At 37.9% G+C, this 25497-nt stretch overlaps 1 protein-coding gene and 1 pseudogene across 9 annotated transcripts in view; one reads left to right on the forward strand and one right to left on the reverse strand.

The window, feature by feature from the left end:
• Nucleotides 1-20346, reverse strand: part of LOC113262558 (U1 small nuclear ribonucleoprotein C-like) — a 40748-nt pseudogene extending 20402 nt beyond the window's left edge.
• Nucleotides 1-25497, forward strand: part of PCDH7 (protocadherin 7) — a 408598-nt gene that overhangs the window by 104213 nt on the left and 278888 nt on the right. The gene's annotated exons all lie outside the window — the stretch shown is intronic.

Consider the following 25497-nt stretch of genomic DNA (forward strand, 5'->3'; position numbering starts at 1 on the left):
GTCATGTGGACCACTTTATGGCCGGCATTCTTTATGATATGACAGTTGCTCCATTGACACCATGTTATTTATCGGCCTGCAGAGCAAATAGGCTAGTAAATCATGATTGCGTGTCTAGCCAATCAGAATCTGCCCTGGTTTCGTGGCGTGCTAATTTTTTTAGACTTATTTATTCTGCTTCCTCTCGTTTTTCTCTTTATCAGTCTCTATTTTATAGCAATCTTTTCTTTAATAGACTCTCATCCTGAGACATTTTAAAATGCACTGCATGTCAAATCCAATTCAACTAAGATACCTAAATGCACGTTATTTAAATTAAATATGAATGCTTTGAAAAGTGTATACTTATATTATAATTGCCTGAAACTACATTTCCACATTATGTACGTTGTAGGCTTGAATCTTGTCAATGTATTCAAGACCCAAAGTTAGGTTTAAAAAAACCCAGAAAATAAATTATTCATATCACATACGTCTATACATCTGATAGTGTAATTAGCAATCAAAAGTACTACATATGGTGATGTAATAGAGACATTATAATTTTGCACATCCTGCTGTTGATGGATTTAGGTACCACATTTTGCACATTTTCTATTTCATTATTTTGGGCTAAAAAAAGATAAAAATAAAAATAACATGTTTTCTTTATTTTAGTTCCTTTTTAAATCATCCTTCATGCTTCTTTTGCTTTCTTTCCATGTCTGGCTCTCATCTCCCCAGTTAGGTAGGACTTGTTTTTCTTCATTTCTCTTTACTATTTCCTGCTCTGCAGCACTAATACTAAATAATAACAGTAGAAATCTTGGGCCCAGATCTGGGGGGATTTCAGAGGTCACTGAGGTTATTTCTCTGCTTTTAGTTAGCTTTCTAGCCATTCCAGGATGAGAATTATTTATGCTCCTCTCCACTTCCCTGTGAATTTCTTGTGTTTCTCAAATGATGTTTGTTCTTATTTTTCTAAATGTTTTATGTGTTCCGACACAACTTTCTCTAGCTAAAACAGTCCTCTCTAACTCTTATTTCCTCATAGTGGCTCCAAAATTTCACAACTTTCTTCTGCTTCAGCTCATTTGACTCTTTCTGTTTGCTACATTGTTGGACTTGTTATATGTAGCAAGAGTGCAATCGCTATTAGTAACGGGAGAGCACTTCATCAGAGTAGCCTTTCTGAAAGGATACGTGTTCAGGCATCCCGCTATTTCACATTTCCCCACAAGTGGCCTTACGTCAGAGACTGCACTTTCTTTGCTCTCATTTGCACGGCTAGCTCTCTCGTGCATCCGTCCTGTTATCTGTGGTGGTTCAACTTCCTGTCCAACTGACCTCATAAGCTTCCTCCACTCATGCCTGGGCAATTAAAAGAACAAAGAGAATCATAATTGGAATGTAATCGTATGAGATATGTTTCTGCTTTATGCTGCCATCTTAAGAACTACTCTAGAAAGGAAAAGGAATATGGACTTGATTAATTCAAAGAACTGAGTTCATATTTTTATCCTGGCATTTAGGAGCTCTGGGATGAAAATCTCTTCTGTAAAATGGGTATAACAGTTTTGCATACAGTAATGTTAAGTTTTAAACTCAGTGAGGTAAATAACTTTTGTAGAATGCTGGGCACAAGTTCCTTGCATAGCAGTAGGGTCACGGATATGACTATGCCAATAATGTTATACGCAACTGATGAATTATTGACACTACGTTAAAAACTAATGATGTACTATATGCTGGCTAATTGGAACATAATAGTAAAAAAATAATTAAAAAAAGATTTTAAGAACAATTTTTCTTCTATCATTTCAGTGGTTGATAAGATTATTCTTAAGTGATTGATTAAAACAAAACCAAAACCGAAACCAAATATAAAAGTGCAAGGTCCTCTACTCACTGTGAACACCTCCCCCCTCAGGGTAACTCCGAAACAAGAAGAGATGAATTGGAGTCAAACTCAGCTACGGTTCACCCGGTAAATTGTAGGCTGATGCAAGGCGCATTTTCCTTCCTCCCCGTGGGAACAAGTCTCATCTGCGTAAAATGGACGTGAGACACCCATCCACGGGGTTATTCCTGATACCGCCATCAATAAAATGTCTTTGTCATGCTCTGCTAGGAAGTGTTCTTTCTGCTAATGAATTCTGTCCCTAAAATTAAAGTTGTACGGATGGTTCATATTTCAGATGTCTTATAATTTTCATATTTTAAAAAAAATTTAATGTATGCTCCTCCATTGAGATCTAGCCACATATGAATCAGTACTTAAATGATTTGTCATTTTAGTAAACACTGCAAAGTGGCACTTCAAAAAAGCACAGTAACTCACACATGACTAACTGGGATTTGTTAAATTTCTTTTGAGAAAAAAAAATACAAATTTATTCACACCTACCAGTGAGCTCAGCATCGCAAGCTGAGGCAGAATTGTGAACTTTTGTTTTTGCTGCGGCTGAATGAAACTGGGTTTTGGCTAAAAATGATACAACCTATAATAACACAAAAATAGATCCTGCGACTCCACTTTTGGAGAATTTTATCTCACTTATATATCCAGATGCAGCAGGAACAGTACCTAGCTTTTAGACTCCTGAGAAGTTTTTTTTTCCTTCCTTTCTTTTATATAATTAAGTATGCTCTGTGTACCCTGAAATTCGCTGTCTTGTGAGCATTGGCTGATTCTTGGTTAATGTGATGTTATATTAGCTAATAGCCGTGAAACCTGTTGCTCTTTTATTGATCAATGGTCAAATAGCGATTAGAAAGCTCTAGTGATTCCTGGTCACAAGCCTGGTATTTCTGAATCTGACCTTCCTAGCCATCACTACCATTACTAACTAATATAGTGCTTACCTCATAACATGGTTGTTAGGAGTAAATAAAATCAAAGTATAAACTTACCCCAGTGTGTATATGTGCACACATGTGTCTGCTTAAAGAAATTTCTAGCCATCCATTCATTAATTTAAATCAAGAAATATTGATGAGTCTGCCGTGTTCCAGGCATTGTCATGCCATGGATATGAAGATAGGAATATGGATGCAGTCCCTCTCCTGCAGGCTATCCCTGTCAAGCGAGGAAGACAGATAAGGATATTGGCTAAGGATATTGACTAATGTGATCAACTCCGTAATGGAGGAGTAGATTCAGTGCAGTAGAACCAGTGTGGAGGGTCAACATTTCCCGTCTAGGTCAAGAAAAGCAGACTCTGCATTTTCTACCACAACGTATCTGTAGCTGAAAGCTAGAAGCTTGTTGGCATCCAGCATGGAGGGTGATTCCTCACTGATTCAAGCAAGAACAGCCTGCATTTGTGAGGGCATTTACTGGACCTGAAGGACAGCCATTCTCAATGCTCAAAAGTATATCTGGAGTGTGTGTGTGGGTGTGTGTATGTGTGTATGCACACACATATACATAGATAGATGTTCTATTACTCTCCTATTGCTGCTGTAACAGTTACCACAAATTGAATGTCTTAAAACATCCCAAATTTATTATCTTACAATTCTGGAGGTCAGAAGTCTGAAATGGGTCTCAATGAGCTAAAATCAAGGCACAAGAAGGGTTGAATTCCTTTCTCAAGGGTCTAAGGGAGGATCTGTTCTTGCCTTTCCATCTGCCAGCTCCTGGCCACATTTCTTGGCTCAGAGACCCCCTCCTCCATCTTCAAAATCAGCAATGGACAATGCATGACCCTGGCACTGATGTCTTTTGCCTCCTTTTTCCACATGGAAGAGACTGTGTGGTTACATTAGCCTACTTGGGTAATCCAGGATAATTTCTTATCTTACAGTCAGCTGCTTGGCAACCATAATTCTGCCTGCAACCTTAACCAAGCACATATTCATGGATTCCAGGGATTACTATGTGGACACCTTTGAGTGGACTTCTATTTTGATATCACAGAAGTGTATACTTTTTAAAGTTAAGGATTGGACATTAGGTAGAAAATGTAAAAAAAAAAAAATTAGCGACGAAATGAGAGTACTTTCCGTCTGCACAGTAGAGAGATCAGGACTTGAATCTCTTGTTAAGAAACTTCCCTGTTACGTATACTGTGTGTTATGTTGAGGCAAAAATTATGCAGGTAAACAAATGGAAAGTATCATATAAATGTCATATAAAAAGGATGAAACTCACATTCTGCACATTTCATGTGAAGGACGGACACAAGAATGATTTCTGTGCAATAAGTATGAAGTGGTGTGTTTTGGTGATGGGACCTCAAATCCAGGGCAAATGAGAACATTGTTACAAACTTTAGAGCTCATTCGCAATTGAGATCTATCCTGCATCTTAAAAAAAAAAATTATCATTTTTCTTTCTATTTTTTGCATGTTCAGTGAAACTCTTCAATATTAATAAACTAACACTATAATATAACACTTACCATGTGCCAGGCACTCTTCTAACTGCTTTATGTATATTAATCATTTACTCATCACCAGACCTGGCTGCTTAGGCATCGGCCTAGGTTGTCACACACGGCCCCACGCTGAGAAGGGCCTCCACCTGCCTTAATTCTCTGTTGTCACCATCTTGAAATTCTTGATCATTTTTGAACAAGGCACCCTTCATTTGCATTTGGCACTAGGCCCCATAAATGATGTAGTTGGTCCTGCTCGTTGCACCAAAAGCAATGCACTAAATAAAATTATTACCAACATTTTATAGAAGAGAAATTGAGGCACGGAAGGGCTACCTTGCCAAAGTTAGACCGCTGGTCTGTAGGAGAGCCAGGATTTGAATCAGAGGAAAATGAGCTCTGAACCACTGCAATCTCCTGCTGCTTTGAAGGCAGAGATAATGTCTCCTGAAATGTGTCTTCTTCGCAACTATGACCCACTGTCTGCTACATGGTTAGCTTTCACTAAGTGCCTGTTGAATTGAATTATATTTGATGGGCTTTGGTAAAAATATTCATTTCATTTTCAATAGAGATGAAAGTAAAAAGAAAAAAAAATCCTGAATCTCTTCCAAGACATTTGTTCAAACAGACCCAAATCGGGTTTTTCCCTTTGCATAATCATCTAAGGATATTCCCTTGTTCAAGGTCCATTATTTATTATTTATTAGATAGATTTATACAGCAAGATATTCTGGAGAAATCTGATAAAACTGCAAAAAGCAATATTTCACCACTGTCCTAATTTATTCTTGAAATATTTAGACCTTAGGGGAGGAAAATAAAAATATTTAGACCTTAGAAACAGTAGTTTTATATAAATCCATGGAAAAAAATTACTTTAAGAAGTGTAATTACATGTACATTCAATAGGGTAAGACATAGGAAAGACATATATAATAGTAAACCAGTAGGTGGGAGGTGCAGTTGAGAAAATTTATTGGTTGTTAGGCTTCCAATAAATTTAATATGCATCTTCTGGGGTCTGTTATGTGCCACATGCTAGGCTGTGTGAGGGAAATTTAATGATAATTTTATTAGTGATAACAATAAAAAGTCATCCTCAGGGAGCACAGGATCCCATGGGCTGAGAGATTCGATCACACAGAAGTCCCCACAGAGTCTGTGCAAGGGCTGGAAGATAGCGTATAGTAAGAGCCCTAGGCCAGGGCTTGGACTTTTGAATGTTTATTCTACTAACTGATGACACAGGTAAACTTGGGCAGCTCACAGCCATTCTGTATCTCTGTTTCACCATCTGTAAAGTGGGGCTAATAATATCTGTTCTACATACTTCACGAGGTGATGTAAGTACTAAATGGATCCATGAAAATGAAGCCATCTTGAATTTTTTTTTTTTAAAGGGAGGAGGAGGTAGGTATTAAATTAAGGCATTTTACTTTCACGAGGTATAGCTCTGAATAAGACATGAGCAACAAAATCACAAAATTTTATTAAAAAAAGAGAAGCCTTATTTCACATTAAGCAGTTACATTATTTTGACCCCGACTTTACCACCTTCTATAATCTGTATTCGGTTGACTCAGGTAGTTATTGGACCAAAACAAAAAGACTGAAGATGTTAGCAGTGCTAATATATTTTAATCCTTAATTTACTGTTTTGTGTAATCCGTATTTGGTTGACTCAGATAGTTAATAGAGAAGCTAAAACATGAAGCCAACTTATTTGATTCATTTCATCGCTTTATTGGGTATTTACTTTTTACAAGGTACTGCAGGTAAAGCAGAGATGAATAAGCTGTAGTCTATGCTTTGATAGCACAGTCTACCAGTGGTAACAGAGACAAAATGTGTGCATACAAGACCACAAGCATTGAGTGCTATGGAAAAGCTACAGAGACTCACAGGAGGAAGGGAGCACATGAAATAGAAAAGTATGTAACTAACAGTCTGGATTTTATATATATATATGTGTGTGTGTGTGTGTGTGTGTGTGTATGTATTTGTGGTAAGAAAATCACAATTTAAAATCAAGCAGTGCGGAAGAAGTAGGAAGTGTAGGGGGAGGCATTATCATTTGATTGAACACTCCTGTTATTTTATAAGGAATAACCAATGCTGCTCGGGAGATTGTCGATATTGGTGAGTTTTTTCATAGCCACATTTACTGTGGTTTGTAAAAATTTAAATTTCTCTCCTGAAAGTTTTATTGTGAAGAGTAATGGTTTTGAAAACGTGATCAGTAGATCCAGGAATAAAATAATATTATGATAAAAACCCATGGCCTGGAGGTTATGATAATGGCTCTCACTGGTTCAAGTCATTTCAAGATGGCATTACAATCCCTGCAGGTCTCAAACACCAGAGATAAAATCCCCTGAAGAATACACCCATTTACATTATTGCGACCTTGAATGCCTGTCAGATTTACTCACTGTTTCACCGCATGAGCTGCGCGGAGGGCCTTAGAGTTCATTATCGCTGACTCACTTTCAGCCATACTGGCTAGTGCAGTAGGGCATGGTAGGCTCCTCTTGGAGACGCAAAACATTTAACAAGGAGAAGCTAGCTTTTGCTTGTCAGTATTTTCGAAAAAAAAGTACCGAGAGACAGACACACCAAGTCTAGGATGGTTTGGACTATAAGAAATGCAACTTTTTTTTTTTTTTTTCTCAATGTTGAATCAGCAATTATATGGCAAGTAGTCGAACAAGGATTTCAGGAACAAACATTCCCCAAAGCAGCGGATTAGACTTGTAGAGAAATTATTAAAATTACTCAGGGCCAAGGGCTTTGTTCTTGCTGGCCACCTGCAGTGTGTGGTAATGCCCTTTTAAGGTTCAATCAAGGGCCCTGCATGGACTGTCTGACTTGACATTGGACACTACTACGAGGAGACAAGCATGCAGAGAGAGTGATTAATGTAAGCCCTTCTGCAACTAGCCAGAGGCTTCAGGAATTCTTTTCTGCAACATTCCAGAGATAATTGCCCACCATTTTATCTAGGAAAGTGTTAAGTCATTTAAAAAAATATGGCAGGCTGTGACACACGAGAACTTGGTGTAACACAAGGAAGGAAATCGGAAACAAAGTGGAAAATGGGGAGTAAAAAAGAACATATGTGAGTCTGTAGTCTCTCTGAGGGTGGGCAGAGTTCACTTCACCAAAGTACAGCAGTCTTTTCAGATTGAGAAACTCAAAGGTTTTATGCAATTTCTCCTTTACATTCTGACAAACTTGTGTGAGTTCTCTGAAAAAGTACTGTTCTATAAGTTGAATCTTAATTGCCAGAGGACAACTTATTTTCTCTAATTTCTGCAAAATAATTCTCACTCTATTGTTAATGTCTCTAAAAATGAAGCCGGAATATAAGACACTAAACAAAGTGCATACTTTAAAAATAATTGATTAGAAATATGTATAACATTATTGTGTTTGAATCTATCACTGTCTTATATGAGACTAATTCTGCTCCAATTTGGCATCCACAATCCACAAGAGCATCTTAGGTTCCAAAATATTGTAGCCAAATATCCTCTTCATCATGCTGGGGTTGGGGGTTGGGGGAGATAATCGACCTCAGTTGTGTTCTGAATGCCTGGGTGCTCCATATGGCCTATTTTCCATTGGCAAGTTAGTCCTTAAAATCTTAGGGGATTCCACTACATATGCATATGTACTATAAATTAATGTTCTAATGTGCTTCGAGGCTCTTGCTGGATGAATGGCAGGCGAAAGGAAAGAACACGAAAAACATATTTTTTAAAGAAACCATAGGCATGTGGTTCTCCCCAGGCATCGGAATTAGGAGTTTGAAGAGACTCAAGAACGAGATCCTTCCTTTTCTGGAATGAAATCTTGGGAGATGTATAGAAATGAGGCACTTTTCTTGATACTTTCAGAAGTGCTGTGATCATTCCAAACTCCTTGCCTCATTCTTCACTTATCACCATTTTCTAAATACATTTGAAAGGTATTTTTTCTTTACAGTCTTAAATAAAAACAGGAAAAAAATGCAGTTAGCTACATGGAAACGATCCATCAGAAGACTCATCTGAGGGTAAAAAAAAAAAAAAAAAAAAAAAAAAAAAAAAAAAGCACTTATTGGACAAACCAGTCCCTGGCTCTGTTGGTAGAGCCGCCCAAGAAGTCCAGGAATCCTTTCTTTTCTCTCTCTTTCCTGCTTCTTTGCTGTCTTCTCTCCCTCCCTTCCTCCATTCTGTTCTGTCTTTAGTGAAGATTCAGATTCCCTCACTTTATATGCTCCCTGGAACTGTAAAGCACCATGGATCTTATTTTCTGTTGCAGGACAGTGATTTACAGGGAAAATGTTTCAACCAAGGGCCACCAGATAAAGGCTAGCTAGTGAATCCAGGAATTCACTCTCAAATCGGGGACCTACTTTTCTTGCAAATCAAGCTGCAGTTCACACTTTTAGAAATCTAATAGTCATCTAAAGACTGTAGGAGCAAAGCAGCTTTCCTTTCTCCCTTCTTCCGGGTGTTTGTTTTCAAGTAATACAGCAAGAGGCATAGACCAGATAAAACCAAGTAACCGTGGCACCCTAGTGCTGTAAGGACAGATGGAATTGACAACGTTGTGTCACCAATGGATAATTTATGTGTATATGTTACCTGTAGTATTATATGATCACTATAGATGTAGTAATTGCTGTACATTATGTAGTCTACATAGTTACTCTATCTAATATAACCAAAGAATTACTAAACATCTTGATCTTAATGATTAGTATTCATTAGGAGACACTGGGTCTCATAAAGGAAAGAGAAGGGGACTTGGGTTCAGGCCGACCCCAGTTCAAGTCCTCAAACTTCTTGAGCCTCATTTCTTCATCTATAAAATGAAGTTAACTATTCATAGTTTAGTGGCTATTGTGAGGATTAAAAGCCACAAAATATGCTAAGAACCTGACATAGTGTCTGGCTCATGGAAATGCCTAATAAATGGCAGATAATATGACTATTTCATATTATGCAAATTGAGTGATAATTACTAGTCTCCTCAGTGCATCTTGAGGGGTGCGGGCCGGGGTAATTTTTATTTTTTGTTATAGAAACTGCGATGAGGGAAATGTAACACTTACTCAAGGTCACCCAGTAAGTCACTCTCTGTCATTAGGACTTAAGGGTTTTCAGCTTGTCTGTCTAATTTCAGTCCATTAGGCCACAAAGTCATCAAAACAAACCAGAAAAGAGCACCATCAAAAAGCAAAAGTAATAAAATCAAAGGATCCTGGAGCAGTATTGTACTAAAAGCCATCTGCTATCTTTGTCCACATTCTCAACCCTCTTGAAATGTTATTTGTAAAGTCTTAAAAGGCTTGACTGGAAGCCTTCATGCCTTTTTAAAGATACAGTATATCTTTTGCTGACTCATGCATGCTGAATAAAGAATTGTAATATAGATTTTTGAATATACATCAGAAAATGTCAATACTTTTTACATTGCCAAAGCCCTTAGGCTTTTGCTGTTGAGAAAGCAGCTTTCTGATTAGCTAAAAAAATGATTGTTGATACAGTGGTAATGGCGATGAGAGGGTGTGTGTGTATTTGTGTGTGTGAGTGAGAGTGTGTCTGTTTGTGTGTGTGTGGAGGAGTGGAGATAGTTGAATAAAAGTGTTTGCAACATTTAAATGAATAAAATATGGGTATGCATATTATTTCAGTTCTTTTTTTATATCCAGTGTTCCTTACCAGTGTGCTAAAATTTCTGTGCCATAATCAGGTGGAGAAAAAAAAAAAAAAAAAGACACAAAACTGCTGTCTTAGCATTTCCACTTGACTTTGGTGCCTTGTCTCCCCGCCTTGCTGTCAGATGCCCTTATTCCTCCCACTCCTTTCCTCATTTGGGCTTGGCAGGAACACTTTTGCTCGGTGCCAGTGTGGTAACCTTAAACTCGCTCACTTAAGTGGCTGATCTCATCTCTTCCTTTATGTGGTTTGCGGGATTTTTTCCCATTTTGGCTTATTACTTCCTTCTACCGCCTTGTAGATTCACCTCTCTCATTGTATTTTCATTATTGTGTTATCTTTTAAAAATAAAACAATAAATATTTAAAACACAAAGCCTTTTTAGTTTCAGTTGTGGGGGAAGTTATTTTTATAGGAACAAAAATGAGGAGGAAAAAAAATGGATTTCTCCAAGGTTGGTAAAGCCCCGATGAGGTGGAGGGCACGTTCTCAAGTTACAGGATTCTACTTGTCCTATTTCTGAGGAGCAGAGCAAAAAAAAATTTTTTTTGCAGATATTTTAAGAGATGGCAAAACAGAGAAGCAAACCAAAGTCATCACAAAAGGCTCCCAGTGTAGACCCAGCCATCTGCATATAGTTCACAGAACTCTTCTGTTTATTTATGAGTCGTGGAATGTGTAAAGCCAACTTCTAGCTGTAAAAGGACATACAGTTGCTCTCATATAATTTCTTTGGCCCTTTTTTTTTTCTGCAAAATCAAGAGTGTGCTTTCTCATATGCAGGAAAGCACTGCCATGCATAAGGACCCAGTTTTGGGGAATTTGAATTTCTTTCCTAAAACATTTAAAATGACAAATAAAAAAATAAGCATTTTATGTGTTTAAAACAGGAGTATAGCATTTAAATTAATGCAACTGATCTTGATATGTACACGCGGAAGTACTGCACCTGCCAAGAATACTTTAGAATAGCTCTAATGTACTCCTGAAAAGAAACAGAATTCAATTGAAGATAGAAACATTAATTTTCGGCTATAATTTGGTTCTTTTCAAGATAGCAATCTTCGATTAAGACAGGCACAAAGGAAGACAATGAAAGAAGCTATATATTTTACCTTAAGACTTCACAATCTGCTTCCTAGTAAGATTTTTCCAGAGGTTTTTACAGGGAAAAATGATTTCTCAAATTTCATCGTGATATAATGAGTTCAAGGAGCTAAATTGTTTATACATTAAAAAAATTAAATGTCTCTGCCATTCTTGTTCTGCAGTTCTGTGCTCTATCTTTCTAGTTAAAAAGAACATTATATTTTGCAGGCCAGCAACTTCCTTGATATGATGTTTTAGTTTAATCTATCCAAAACATTACCTTCCAGACATTCTAAGAAAGTTGTTTCTCTGACGTGATGTGATTTTATGATCTCTATGAAACATTTTCAGCCTTAAGCATTACACACAAATAGATGGAAGTAGGTGATAGCTTGAGTGTTTGACCTCTAAATGGGGGTTCGGAATTACCCGTCTGAAGATGTGAAAATGTAAAGTGATACAAATATCCAGGAATATAAGAATATACACAAATGTCGTACCAGGCCAGGTCAGGATTATCTAACTTCTAATCTGAAACCAAATTCTGTCTCCCTATAACTTCCAGTGGATCTTGGCTAACATCTAGGGAGCAATATGCTACACACAAAGATGTTACTACCCACAAAAAAAAAGGGTGGAGTGAGTTTAATATTTTCTAGAGTTTTCTATTGCCAGACAGAAAATCTTCCTATCATTACATCTAAGATCTTCACCCCTAGAAGAGGTGTCAGCAGGTAGCTGTATGTCCTTTAGGAATGCAGAGCCTAAGGAAGAATTTCATGGAACATTGGAAGGAGAAACATGAAGACCATTGGTCATATGAGTTGGCTGTGAGAACTAAGGGAGAGCTGGATGTGGAAAACAAACATGACAATAGTGAAAACTGGGCTTTTTTTTTTTTTTTTTTTTTCTTGCCTCTGCTCTTAGCCACAGTCTCAGCTACCTAAACTATGTTAGGGATGATATAAACCCATTGGAAATGACATCCTTACCACTCGTAATATTTAATATAGTTCTGTATATACTAGGTTGGGAAACCAGAAATAACCTGCCCTCAAGAGCAGAAATTTACTGAACACTGAACACATAGAAACACATAATGAAGACATATTAAGCTACATGCAAGCAGATGCCCAGCAGTCATTTCTTCCAGAGTCCTATCCCTTTTTATTCATTCTGATGATATCGTTTTTCTCTTTTGAAAGACTATTCACATTTACAATTGGTAGTTTCTTTGTGGGAATTCATTAATGTCTGTTTTCTATACCCGATTGTAAGTTTTTATATGGAAGGGACCATGAATGTTTATATTAACATGTGTCTGCAGCACATAGAGGCATCCCAATAAATACCTTTCTGAATACGTGAATATATGAATGATTGAATGAATGAATGAACGAAGTTCTATACAATGTGACATGGTACACTTTGTATGGGAGTTGGGGTTGGAAGGGGAACAGGCAGGAAAGGCAGTTTATAAAGAATCTGGAATACCATAGGTATTAGTTTAAGTTCTGTAGGAGGCAATGGAAAAATTGTAGCAGGAATGGGACACAATGTGATTGGTGATGTAGCAGACCACCTTGAAGGGTCTACAGAGGAAGAATTAGGAGAACCATGGCAGCACGAAGCACACTGAGTAGTGTACCTGCAATAATTACTGTTTTATTTTTTTCTTAGTACTTACTGTTTCCTAATATTTGCTTATTTATACACTTATTACCTACCAACCCCTGCTTATCCTTCCACGAGAGAAGACATAGTGTCTGTCTCATTCAATGCTGTAGCCCCAGCAATTACAACTACTGGCATAAGGTAGTGTCTCAATGTTTATTGAATAAGTGAACACTATTTTTAAAGAACTGAAACATAGATAGGGAACAGTTTTTAAATGTCAGCTGAGCTATATATTATCTTATTCCTACCTCTCCTTTGCTTGGACATTCACCTTTTTAATGTACCTTCCATTTTTTTTGCGGGGGAGGGGGAGATCTGGCACTTAAAATAGACAATTTTTTTCAGTTGAGGAGATAGCAGTTATTTTCAAAGACTGTCGCATTTTCTGATTTCTGTCTTCACCTTTCTTAGTGTGTGTTCTGTTAAACGTGAAGCAAGCAAACAAATTAGCTATCGGAGCTAATTTTAATATATAATCTAAAGAACAAGCTGGCCCCTGCAGCCACCTGGATTTTGTTCTTTAGAGATTTGGGGTGCATTTGGGCTGAGATTGCAATTTACCTTTTCATCAAGATTAGAATAGCTTCTTCTTCCCAGGACAAAAATCTATTTAAATAAGTTTACATGAACTGAACTTTCTTCTCGTGGCAAAAATACTTCTCTGTGCTTAGGCATTTAAAATTCTTTGAAAACCTCAGGCAGAAGTTCACAGCGATGATTTTCTTGCAGGTCTCTGTGGTGAAAGAAGTCATGGTGTCTAGAAGCAAATAAATGACCTCGACAACCAAATTCTATTTCCTATTAAAAATTACTGCACTGTATGGTTCTCTTGTCTTCAATGTCTAGGAATTTTCTTAGCTGGAAAGTTGGGAAAATCAGTTTATTTACTTATGTGGCTCATTTTGAGTCCACATTGTGGATGGCTCCCAAGCACTAGATTCTTGGGTGTAGTATGTGGACTTGTTTGTTACCTCTTACCAAATAAATACATATAAATTAAGCATGGGCAATATGATCTGAAAAACTAATATATTTTTTTAAGTAGGCTCCATGCTCAGCATGGGGCTTGAACTCACCACCCTGAGATCAAGAGTAGCATGCTCCACTGACTAAGCCAACAGGCACCTGGACAAATTAATAATTTGTGTAGTTTTCCAGAGTCTTGTAGTGTTACCAAAAGATGAAAATAAAAAAACTCAACTTATCATTGCAAAATTGCCACTGTGGGAGTAATTAAAAAGTATAATAAGCAGGTTAATTTTTTTCTTACGTAGTTAGCTACAATTATCAGAAAAATAAGCTTTAAAATAGTTACATCTTAATCAATCATCTATGAACTCTGTGGACTGTAGGTATATATTGACTTTCATGGATTTTCAGTGCCTACTTTGTATTTCATACTTGGCCTTTCCTAACTTTTTTGAGCCTCACTGGGAAGAAGTTCTGGAAACATATAGTTGTAAGATTTTCCCCCCAAATCAAATATTCATATAATTCACATTATCTAAATATGTGTGTCTGTCTATGTATCTATCGATCTATCCAAAATATCCTTTGTTTCAAAAAGATTTTGAGCATACTTCAATATGCATATTATGAAATAAGATAATGATGGGAAACATTGAAAAAAGAGAAAATTAATACATCCAATAATAACAAGACTGAGTCATTCCAGTTGCGCTGCACATGGTTAAAATCAGATGGGACTAGCCAAGCCACCTCTGTATGGAGGTTGGAAGCAGAGCAGGTGTCCTTAAAAAATCTTGTACTCTTTGGCCACTAAAAGTGCCTCTTAGAATGAGAAGTGCCCCCCTCTCCTTCTTTTCAGCCACCACAGGCACGGAAACTACTAATCTTTGGGAGAATTTTGTAGATAGTCATTACTTTATCAGAGAAGTCCTTCTAAAGAGCTTAAATACTTAAGTGATTTCCCTTGGAGCAGTAATGGTGAATTATGTGGTGCTCTAATTGTGCTATTAGTTTATCTAAGCTAAAATGCAATCTACTTAATTTGAGGGTTTTATTACACATTGGTCTCAAAAGGTGAAACACATTAAATGCATATCGGTTCTTTTAACAGGAGGTTAAGCCTTTTCAGATGCTGCATTTGATGGAAATATTGTCTCTCACGTTCACTGTGGAAGTTAGTGTGAGGTGTTTATGTTGACACAGACGTGTAACTTGGGAAATTTGCAGGATACTTTTTTCATATTTATCAATTTGTTATCATTTATGGAGTTAAAGTTTTCGTTCTTTTAGTAAAACTATTCCAACCTCATGATACATCTAATTAATATATGAATTTATTATGGAATTATACCACTTAGGTTGTGGTGTGTTTAAAACTTAAAACATAAGTCTGTGCATTCAAAAGGAAAAATTATGTGTAAACAGAGCAGAGAGGATTTTAGGGCAGTTTAACTATTGTGTGATACTTTAATGGTGGATCCTTGCCATTATAAATCTGTCAAAATCCATAGAATGTGTGACATCAAGGGGAACCCTAAGATAAACTATGGACTTCAGGTGATAATGTGTTGATGTGGGATCATTGATTATAACAAATCGACTCTCTTGGGAAGGTTGTTGATAGCGGGGCAAGAGGTACTTGGAAATCTCACACTTTCTGCTCCATTTTTCAGTGAACTCAATACCACTCTAAAAAGAATAAAATCCATTTTTTTAAAAAGGAAAAAAAACCAGGTCTGTGTAAAGTTAAGTGGAAGGAGTGATTTCCCATCTCTTCTTTCTGAACACTGTAAAAGTAGACATTGACTCAACACTGAAATTGATTGACTCAACACTGTGGGTTAGAAAGACAATTATCATATGGTTTCACTCATTTATGGAACATAAGAAGTAGGAAGATCGGTAGGAGAAGAAAGGGAAGAAGAAAGGGGGGGGTAAACAGAAAGGGGAATGAACCATGACAGACTATGGACTCTGGGAAACAAACTGAGGGCTTCAGAGAGGAGGGGGGTGGAGGAATGGGATAGGCTGGTGATAGGTATTAAGGAGGGCACGTATTGCATGGTGCACTGGGTGTTACGCGCAAGTAATGAATCATGGAACTTTATATCAAAAACTAGGGATGTACTGTATGGTGACTAACATAATATAATAAAAAAATATTATTATTAAAAAATAAAAAAATAAAAATGCTGTATATTCAAAATTTTACTCTCATTTTGAAATTATCTTTTAAATGATAGTTAAATTGGCAGATTTATCAGCACACTAAATTTTTACTTTAGTAGTGACACCTCACACCTGAATATATTTACTGGGCGCTGTTGACATTTTGGACCAGAGAATTCTGTTGCTTGTAAGTGGCTGACCCGTGTATCGTAGGGTGCTCGCAGCACCCTTGGCATCTATTTATGAGATGTCAATAGTGCCACCCACATTGTGAAAATCAAAAATATCTCCTGACATTGCCCCATGTCACCTGAGGGGAAATTGCCTTCTGTTAAGAACCATTGTTTGTAAGGTAAATGTACACAACTCCATTTTATTGTGGTTCCAAATATGCGGTGTGTATATGTGTGTACGTGTATTTGGCCTTCCAGTTCTTGGTGTAGAAATCAGGTTTTGAAAGAACAAGAGCACTGAGATAAAAAGGAAATTCTTTGACTTTGTTCATAATTTATAATGACTCAAGGGTGCCTGGCTGCCTCAGTCGGTGGAGTATGCCACCTCTTGAACTTGGGGTCGTGAGTTCAAGCCCCATGATGGGCGTAGAATTTACCTTAAAAACAAAACAAAAACAAAACTGGTTATAATGCTACTGTTGAGATTATGTGCTTTTTCCCTCTCTTTTACACGTGGTAAATTGACAAAGGATGGGTGCACATTTGCAGCCTCTTGCTCAAAGAACATACACAACTGAGAACTCCTTATTAGTAGTTTTAGCTCCCTGTATTAGGGGCTGACTCAAGCTTTTGCTGCAGGCCTCCCCTTGTGCTTCACACCAGAAGGCTTTAGAATAAACATTTGGCTGAAAAGTCTTTATAGGACTCATCCAGCTGTCCTGTGAAAGTACTGTTGCCCACACTCACATGCATTAATGTATGACTTGCCAAAATATTTGTTTGCCTTCACATAGACAAAGGCACAATGCGAATGTGAAGAGTATACTGTTAAATTGTCATTTCTTTAGCCAACCAAGTGAACTCGGAATTTTTCCATATATAAGATAGATGGTTTACTAAACCTTTTTTTAAAAGAATGATAGAAATTATTAGCTAACATTTGCTAAAAATCATAATTCTAAATTAACGTTATAGTGGGTTTTAATAATGCAAAGGAGTTTTATAAACTACAGTATGATTTTATTTCCCCTTTGAGAATTACATTATGTATTTTGCAGAGTTTTTGAATTTTTATCCTATCTTCTTACTCTTTTCTGTCTCGCGTCTTTCCTTTATTCCTTTGCTCTTATTTCTATTACTGCATCTTTAAATGTAGTGCTGTATCAATATGAACTTGAAATTTGAAGCTGACACCAATAAAGGTAGTGCATGACTTTAAAATAATTTTCAAGAGAAAAATGCAAACCTGTTTCCATTTTGCTATTATTAATATATATTTAATGAATTGCCTTGACATAATGCCTGCTCTGTCTCTAATGAGCAATACTAATTTCAGTCCCATAAAGTAGACATCCAATCAGTTGGACATAGATGGATTATTTACCTATGCTATATACACACACACTTCCACAGTTGTGCACTCATGTACCTTCTTCTCATCAGCTGCCTTCTAAAATAGTTTCGGTGCGTGTAGCTGTGGCAAGTCTGAAATCTTCCGCAGAACATAAAACTTTGCAGGGAGCTAAACCTTTGCCCAGGCAGCAACTTTAAAAACATTTTAAAATTTGAAGTATTCTATATCAACAACTATGCGATCCAAATTGGAAAACAAAAATGGTAAAGGTAAATATATCATCAGGTAATTCTCTGCAAATTGATGTTTTTAATGTGCATTTATCACAGTGCGGGCCTACTAAATGGTGATTTTTGCGCATTTTTAAAGATTTCTGTAACAAAAAGCATTCCTTCCTTTTTTTATTTAGTTATTCTTCTTTTCAGATGAGGACAGATGCAGCGAGGGCTGTGTGCCTAAATGAATACTTTTACTCTTGACTAAATTAGTCTGGCATAAACACAACACTGCTAGCTTTCAGTACAATTGAAAATAAGCGCGGGGGTTTAGAGGTCTTTCTTTTCATAGTTCTGTTAAATCATGCTTAAAGTTCAGTTTGTATTCCAACAGTAGCATTTAAGACAGCACAGTTAAGAATCTCTTAACATTTCCATTTACAACTTCCCTCTCCTTCTAACATTTTCTTTAATGATTGTGGGGTGTTTCATGGTAACAGCTCATCCACCGTTACAGCCAATGACCTAAATATGCAACTAAAATTGTGGTAGCCCAGCTAGGCGATAGACTGGCCCTCACCGTTGGGCTTTGGAAATACTATTTTCCTTCCTCAAGACCTCTTCTTATTACTATTAATGAGATGGAAAAGCACACTACTGAGGTTGAATCCTCTCGAGAAATCACGTTAGGGTCTTCATAGATTTAAAAATGAAGCCAAGGAAACATTCTTGTGCATCGTTAATAGCACTTCCTGGCCCCGAACATTCCCTTTAAACTAAAATCATTCATTTATTTGTAGTTTGTGGGTGGGGAAAAAGGGCACGGGAAGGTCTATATTTTTATAGCTCAAAGGGGCACCTGGAAAACCATTAGATGAAACTTGGCCTTTTGGCAGTCATGTGCTCGTGTACCAGAGAGGACTGACCCTCCAAACACCATGCTTGGGGAAATCATAGGCTCTTGTAATGAAAAATCATGTCAGTTCGACTTCCTTATTTTAAAGGTGAGGTGATTTCCTCCAGATCACGCAGGTAATGGTATACCAGCTGTCAGATCACAACATGGGTTTCCTGATTCTCAATACGAGTCGACTCTGATATTTCAGGGCTTTTTTTCCATTTCACGTGACTTTCAGCCTTCCCTCTGACTGCCAAAGGTATCACAGGACAGATTTTCAGCAATTTAAAGGATACTGTTTTTATTAATGGTAGAGACAGACTTAGACTGCAATATGTGTGTGTGTGTGTGTGTGTATGTGTGTGCACGCTCACGTGCGGATGTGAATTAGATTAGTTTTAAGATGTATAACTTCTGCTTATTCAAAATTAATTGGCTACATAATTTTATTAACTTATTTTACCTTTTTTGTTTCATTTCCCTTGTGTGTAAAATATAACCCTGCTGATTGTTCCGAGAGCTCTAATTTACTAAATTCAAAGCACTGATAATGTTCTTCCACTAACCATACCCTTCCACACTGGGCTCTTCCTCTTCAAGCCCCGAACCACCTGAGGTCACTGTTCTTTCCTGCTATTTCTTCTTTAACTTGTAATTTCTGAAGCCAAGGCAGAATAGGTTCTCCATTCTCTGTGAGCACAGATGTGTCTGTGTTAGTTTGGGACCTAGGTCTGTACTTTGTAGCTTTAGATCAGAATTGTTGTCTAGAAAGCTAAAATTTTATAGGGTTCCTCATCTTGTCTCCAATATTATGCTGCCTGTAGCATGATCTTTCTTACTGTGTGAAAGAACCAGTCTCCTCTGCTTCCTTTGGTTTGCTCCTTCTCTTCCAGGTCCTTTATTTTCTTCTCACCTTGTCTGCATACAGTTTCCAACTATCTTTTTCCATAGATGCCAGCTATGATCTCATCTTATGTAATCCTGGATTATTACAAACACAAGTAAGTTACACTTTTTTGTGAATACTCAACTGAGAAGGTATTCAAGATGCATATACATATTATTTGTGTTGGAGGGCACAGTTTTACCATCTCTTGATGTCTATGCTCAGTCTTCATGGAAGAAATGGGAATGGACTTTTAAACTTCAACTTGGTGGCTAAGCATTCAGTCTGCTTTGATACTGATTTTCCCTTCAATCTACCTTCAATTTTAATAACTGTTCTTTTCCTCACTCCTCTGATGAAGCCATAGAAGAGTTGTGCTAAAAAATAGCTTTGGGGATAATTTACTCTTATCTCATATTATATTTGAGAAAACTGAGATTCAGAGAGCCTAAGTGATTTGTCCTGACTCCATTCAGAGTCAGGTCAAAAAATCAGGTTTTTTTTGTTTTATTTTATTGCTAGCATTTCTAACTCTTTACACTTTCTAGCTCTGCATCCTTGCTTTGTATCCAGTTGTTTAACTGGGTTGTTAGCTTTGATATGTATTTTTGATGCATGACTTTTCTCTTTCTAAGCTCCAAAGGGCCTGGGAGCCTATAGCAGGGTAGTACCCTGTAGTACTCACCACCAGACACTACACGAACCTCATGTCCACTGCCTTCTTACTTGCAGCATGTAGACTTTGCCTTCTTGATTGACTGTCCACCTGGTAATTCTGTGTGGGCTCCATGAGGCCATCTTGGTTTGATCCCAGTGTCTCCTGCCACTGTGCTTCAGATACCATGCTTCCTTTCCTTGGCATTCTGAATCCTCCCAGCTGCCTGCTCAGGAGAAATATTGTGTATTTCTGGTCTCTCCTTTTGGTTTATCTCTTGTTGTAACTGATGAAGAAACTGAAGGAAACCAAGGGACTTCCCTGGAAATTCTTTCTTAAAAGGGAAAGAATTCTTTAAGAGTGCTTTTGGAATGTGTAGTCTTGTTTAGGATGAAGAATGTGTTCTTCATGACCTTGTAACTCTCCTTCAGTTCTGAGCCTGAGAAAGTATGTGTGTGCGTGTGTGTCTGTGTGTGTGTGTGTACGTGTGTGTGTTTATGTTGAAGTACCACACAAGTTATTAAAAAAAAAATTATGTCATTGGAGGGAGTTCTTTGAAGGCATAATATGGCATAATGGAATAAGTTTGGACCTGGGATGAGATTCACCTCGTTTGGAAATGAGTTCTTCTAATTACTAAATATTTGACCTTGAGAAAAGTTATAGTTTAAGTCATAGAGTCAGAATTAAAACACAGGTTTACCTAGCTCTAAAAATTTATTTTTTACACACAGTACGTAAGACATTCTCTGATTCAGAATGTTTATTTAACATAACTGGCCAGAAGAATGTTCATGATTTTCTGCCTTTAGCAGGAAGGGCAAATGGGATTCATCTTACCTGAAGGTAAATGATAAAAGACTAAACGATTGGTCAAATTATTTAATACCTCTAAGTTCCAGTTGGCCTCAGCTGTGCCATTGAGATAAAGATAGTTGTATGGCTAAAACAAAATCATGCATGTGAAAGAAGCATTTTAGAAATAGCACTAGTAGAACTATCTTCTACCTTTTCTCCAGCTTAGGACACTGAGTGGGGTACAGTTTTCTATAAGTAATGACAATGTCATAGTCTGTTCAGGCTGCTATGTAAGAAAATGCCACAGAATGGGTAGCTTATAAACAACAGAGGTTTATTTCTTGCAGTCCTGGAGGCTGCAAGTCTGAGATCATGGTGCCAGCATGGTTCGATGGGGACCTTCTTCTGGTTCAGAGAGTCCTCATTGTATCCTGCCATGGTAGAAGGGGTGAGGAAGCTCTGTGGGGTCTCTTTTATAAGACCAGGAATTCCATTCATGAAGGTGCCACCCCAGACCCTAATTACTTCCTAAAAGCTCTACTTTCTAACACCATCACCATGGGCATTAGGATTCCACCAGGTGAATTTTGAGGGAGACACAGACATTCAGGTCATAGCAGAATATCATTAATTTGTCTTCAGAGTGTGTTGTTGAGATGATAAATCTGATGGCCCCTGGTGTCACCTACCTCACTACAGAGAGATATTTAGATAGAAATGGTAAATTACAATAGTTTACTCCTGAAAACTAACACACGTATACACATAAAAATCAGCTTACGTGTTATGTCTACATAAAAGTAATGAAATTTAGTGTTTTTCCCTCAAAGAAAACCTAAGTTATAACCTAGGAAAAGAGATTTGTGATGGAAAGTAAATGAAATAAGGAAAGTAGATAAAATAGGCAGAAACTGCCATTTATACTCTGCTATTTTATGTTGTTTACTTCGACGGAACACCTAAGAATAGTGTTTGCCCATCTAAAAAGGGTTGTGATGCAAGCATCTCTATTTCTGGCTAGGGAGCTGAGTGTCTTTGTGCCAGTTTAATGTTTTATATTTAAGAGGCTGGGACAAAATACATGAGTTACCAAGTTGTAGAGTCCTAGCAGATTCAATTAAGGCTATTTGTTTATATGTAGATATATGCAGATTCATGTACTAGGCAATTTAGCAATTGTGTCAAAGTCAGGGGAGCTAAAGGCATGGGTGTGGGGGTTGCTGGAGGGGTAGGGGACGGGGAAAATAATTATTCCAGACCCCAGGCAGTAGCCCAAGCTACTAAGGGCTTCGGATATGTTGGAGGAGAATCTGTCCCTCAGTAATATTACTTTATCTAATCAGCCAGAATCCTAATCTCTTGAGACTCCTTGAAGGAGTCTCAAGTTATGAATATGTTAACCAACACAGTGGTAGAGTAGAAACCCTCTTGGTGATCAAATCAAACAGCACCACTTGATGGTCTTTATTGAATCATAATAATCCTTCTGAAAAAAAATCCCTAAAGGAGGAAGGATTTTAAAACTTTGCACATGTAACCCTTACTTAATAATGTGCCCTCCAAATTCCTATACCTTCCTCACGGAGAATCCCAGTTACTCTAGCCTGGGTTGGGAGGCTAAGGTGAAGCAATTCATAGAAATTAATATGGAACTGTCAGAACCAGAGTTTAAACTCAGGTCTACCAATCTCAGGAAAAAAAAATCTGTTCAAGAATGTTGATTCAGCCTTACTGAACAGCAAAGTGTTCCTTATTTATGTTCTTAATGTTTATCAGGGATGGCAAATGGGTTTCATTCAACCTGTTGTTTCTTAGGGATTGATTCATAATGGCTTCCTGGAGTGCTGCGTTGAGAAAGACTTTATGATGGATCCATATTATTGGAAGATTGATGTTATTTATTATGAAGATGTGCCTTGATATGAGAAGGGGAGGGTGCCTGCCGGTATTTGCCATTTCTGGGTTAGAAATAAAATGTCTAGGAGAGTGCCTGTGAGTATTAGGTATGTAAGACATGATATATGGCTTCCATTTATCATGACTACCTCTTCTAGGTATGGCCACAAGAGCCTTCTTACCGTAGGCATCTGACCCACGTTCAGCAGTGTCTAATCTCAGAGTCCCAGAAGGCATATTTGGAAACTGAGTCAGAAACTAGATACACGAGGGGCGCCTGGGTGGCACAGTGGTTGGGCGTCTGCCTTCGGCTCAGGGCGTGATCCCAGCGTTGTGGGATCGAGCCCCACATCAGGCTCCTCCGCTATGGGCCTGCTTCTTCCTCTCCCACCCCCCCTGCTTGTGTTCCCTCTCTTGCTGGCTGTCTCTATCTCTGTCGAATAAATAAGTAAAAAAAAAATCTTAAAAAAAAAAAAAAAGAAACTAGATACACGAAAGGGTGCCATGTAAGCCACCATACTGGCCCCTAAGAGGACTAGTTCAAATTTTACATATTTATATTTGTTTTTTAATCAAACATGGATACTCGAAAGAGGTGGCATATTTTCTGAAATATGGAAAGTACGTTGAAACTATATTTTCTCTTGGATTTGTTACTATGTCACAGCATGCCTAAGATATTCAGGACGGATGTCCAGTGTAAATGATGATAAATTTTACTCTCTAGTAGCGTTCTTTTTTTTTTCTACTTAAAGTTAGAAGTCACTTTAGATGTAAAAGTGTAACTAACCAAATCAGCCAAGATTTTTTTTTCTAAATCATTGTGTACTCAAAAGCCTATTTTCCCTCTGAGTAGCTGTGGAAGAATGGACTCCTAAGAGACTAGATTAATCAAATTTAAAAGCAAATGTAAATTTAAATCAACCATGGAGCCCTGCTGTACCGCAATTAACATTTCAAGGTAAATGAAATGTGATGATAGTAAATACCAGTTCTATTCAGAATTGGAAACATATTGTGTTTCATGGTGTATTTGGGCAGAGAATGGATATTTGAAAGGAAAACCATTATTAACACGCTAGCTTTGACATTTCAAGATATAATTTAAACTTGATTACAACTTAAAAAAAAAAATCTCAATTTCCCCATCTCCTAGTCCAGATTAAGGGTTTCTCAGTCTTGGCACTATTAACATTTCTGACTGTGTATTTCTTTCTTGTGGGGCTTATAGGATGTTTAAGAGCCTCCCTGGACACAGTGCCCTAGATAGTAGGAGCACTTTGCTCCCTCCAGCCCTTAGTAGTTATGAAAACCAAAAATGTCCCCAGATACCAAGCACTGATTTGGAAATCAAGGGAACTGCATTACCACTCACTAGCTTTAACACCCACTAACTGTATAATATTTTGTGGTTACCTATTCTCTCTGGGCCCGAATTCAACTTAAATAAGCGAGGGTTTTGAATAGTCTTATCCACTTTTAGAATTCTCTGGTTTGATCTTCCTATCACTCTCTTAAGAGATAAAACAATGTTCCAGAGACAGAAAGTCCTTGAAAATAGTCCTTGGGGGTGACGCAGAAAGGTCTGTGAAGAAACGGGTTAAAATTGGTGCAGCAAAAGCAAAGCCACTGGAGCCACGCAGGCTTTTTATGAATGTCACCCGGGAGTCTGAGTTTTTATAGTTCTTATTTACCATGAAAGTCTGTTGGAAGGAATCAGGAGAAGTAGAAGGGGAGGCGGGGAAGGTGTGTGTGTGGGTGAGGGGGATAATACACTCAAGGAGCATTCAAGAAATAAAGAATTGCTTTTCTGTAATGTGTGTAATTTTTTTTTAAGATTTTATTTATTTATTTGACTGAGAGAGAACCAGCGAGAGAGGGAACACAAGCAGGGGGAGGGGGAGAGGAAGAAGCAGGCTCCCAGCGGAGGAGCCTAATGTGGGGCTCGATCCCAGGACCCCGGGATCACGCCCTGAGCCAAAGGCAGACACTTAACGACTGAGCCACCCAGGCGCCCCTGTAATGTTTGTAATTTTTATACCTGTTTTCAGGCGAAACAAATACGATCATGTATACCTTTCTGATAAGGAGCTCTGTGGTTCGGAGGTCAGGGACTCCCCAAAATCGTGATCTAGCTGTTACCTTGGTTCAAGTTTCTTTTCTTCTGCTCAAGTGGTGGAGTTCGAGCATTTGCCTTCTGAAGCCAGAAGGCTCATTGCTAATTTTCAGTGTCCACGAAATCTGCTGTGGTGTTATTTCTGCGTCTGCTGACAAGGATAGGAAGCTGCACGTTGGTGAGGTGCCTATGCGTAGGCAGCACTATTGCTGGATAATGGAGATTCTAATTTAATCAGCCTGAGTTAGGGAAAGCACAACATACATTAAAGCTTTCGAAAGATGTTTAATTTGTCATGCTCAGAACAAAGCATCAAGGTAGACCCGCCGCCTCTTCGTTTACGGTTGGGCTCTGTGTCTGTTTCTCCACTCTGGTCCTCTCCTAACACATCAGTTACCCATTGTCTCTTTAGCCAGACTCTCCAGCATGACTGCGACCCGCACATTTGGTGTGGCTGTGACGAGCAGTCTGGCTGGCCGGTGGGCACTTTTGCTCTTTGCAGCAAACACATTCTGCCTCCCTGATGAGAA

Source organism: Ursus arctos, unplaced genomic scaffold (assembly GCF_023065955.2).
Source record: "Ursus arctos isolate Adak ecotype North America unplaced genomic scaffold, UrsArc2.0 scaffold_9, whole genome shotgun sequence".
Classification (NCBI taxonomy): Eukaryota; Metazoa; Chordata; class Mammalia; order Carnivora; family Ursidae; genus Ursus; species Ursus arctos.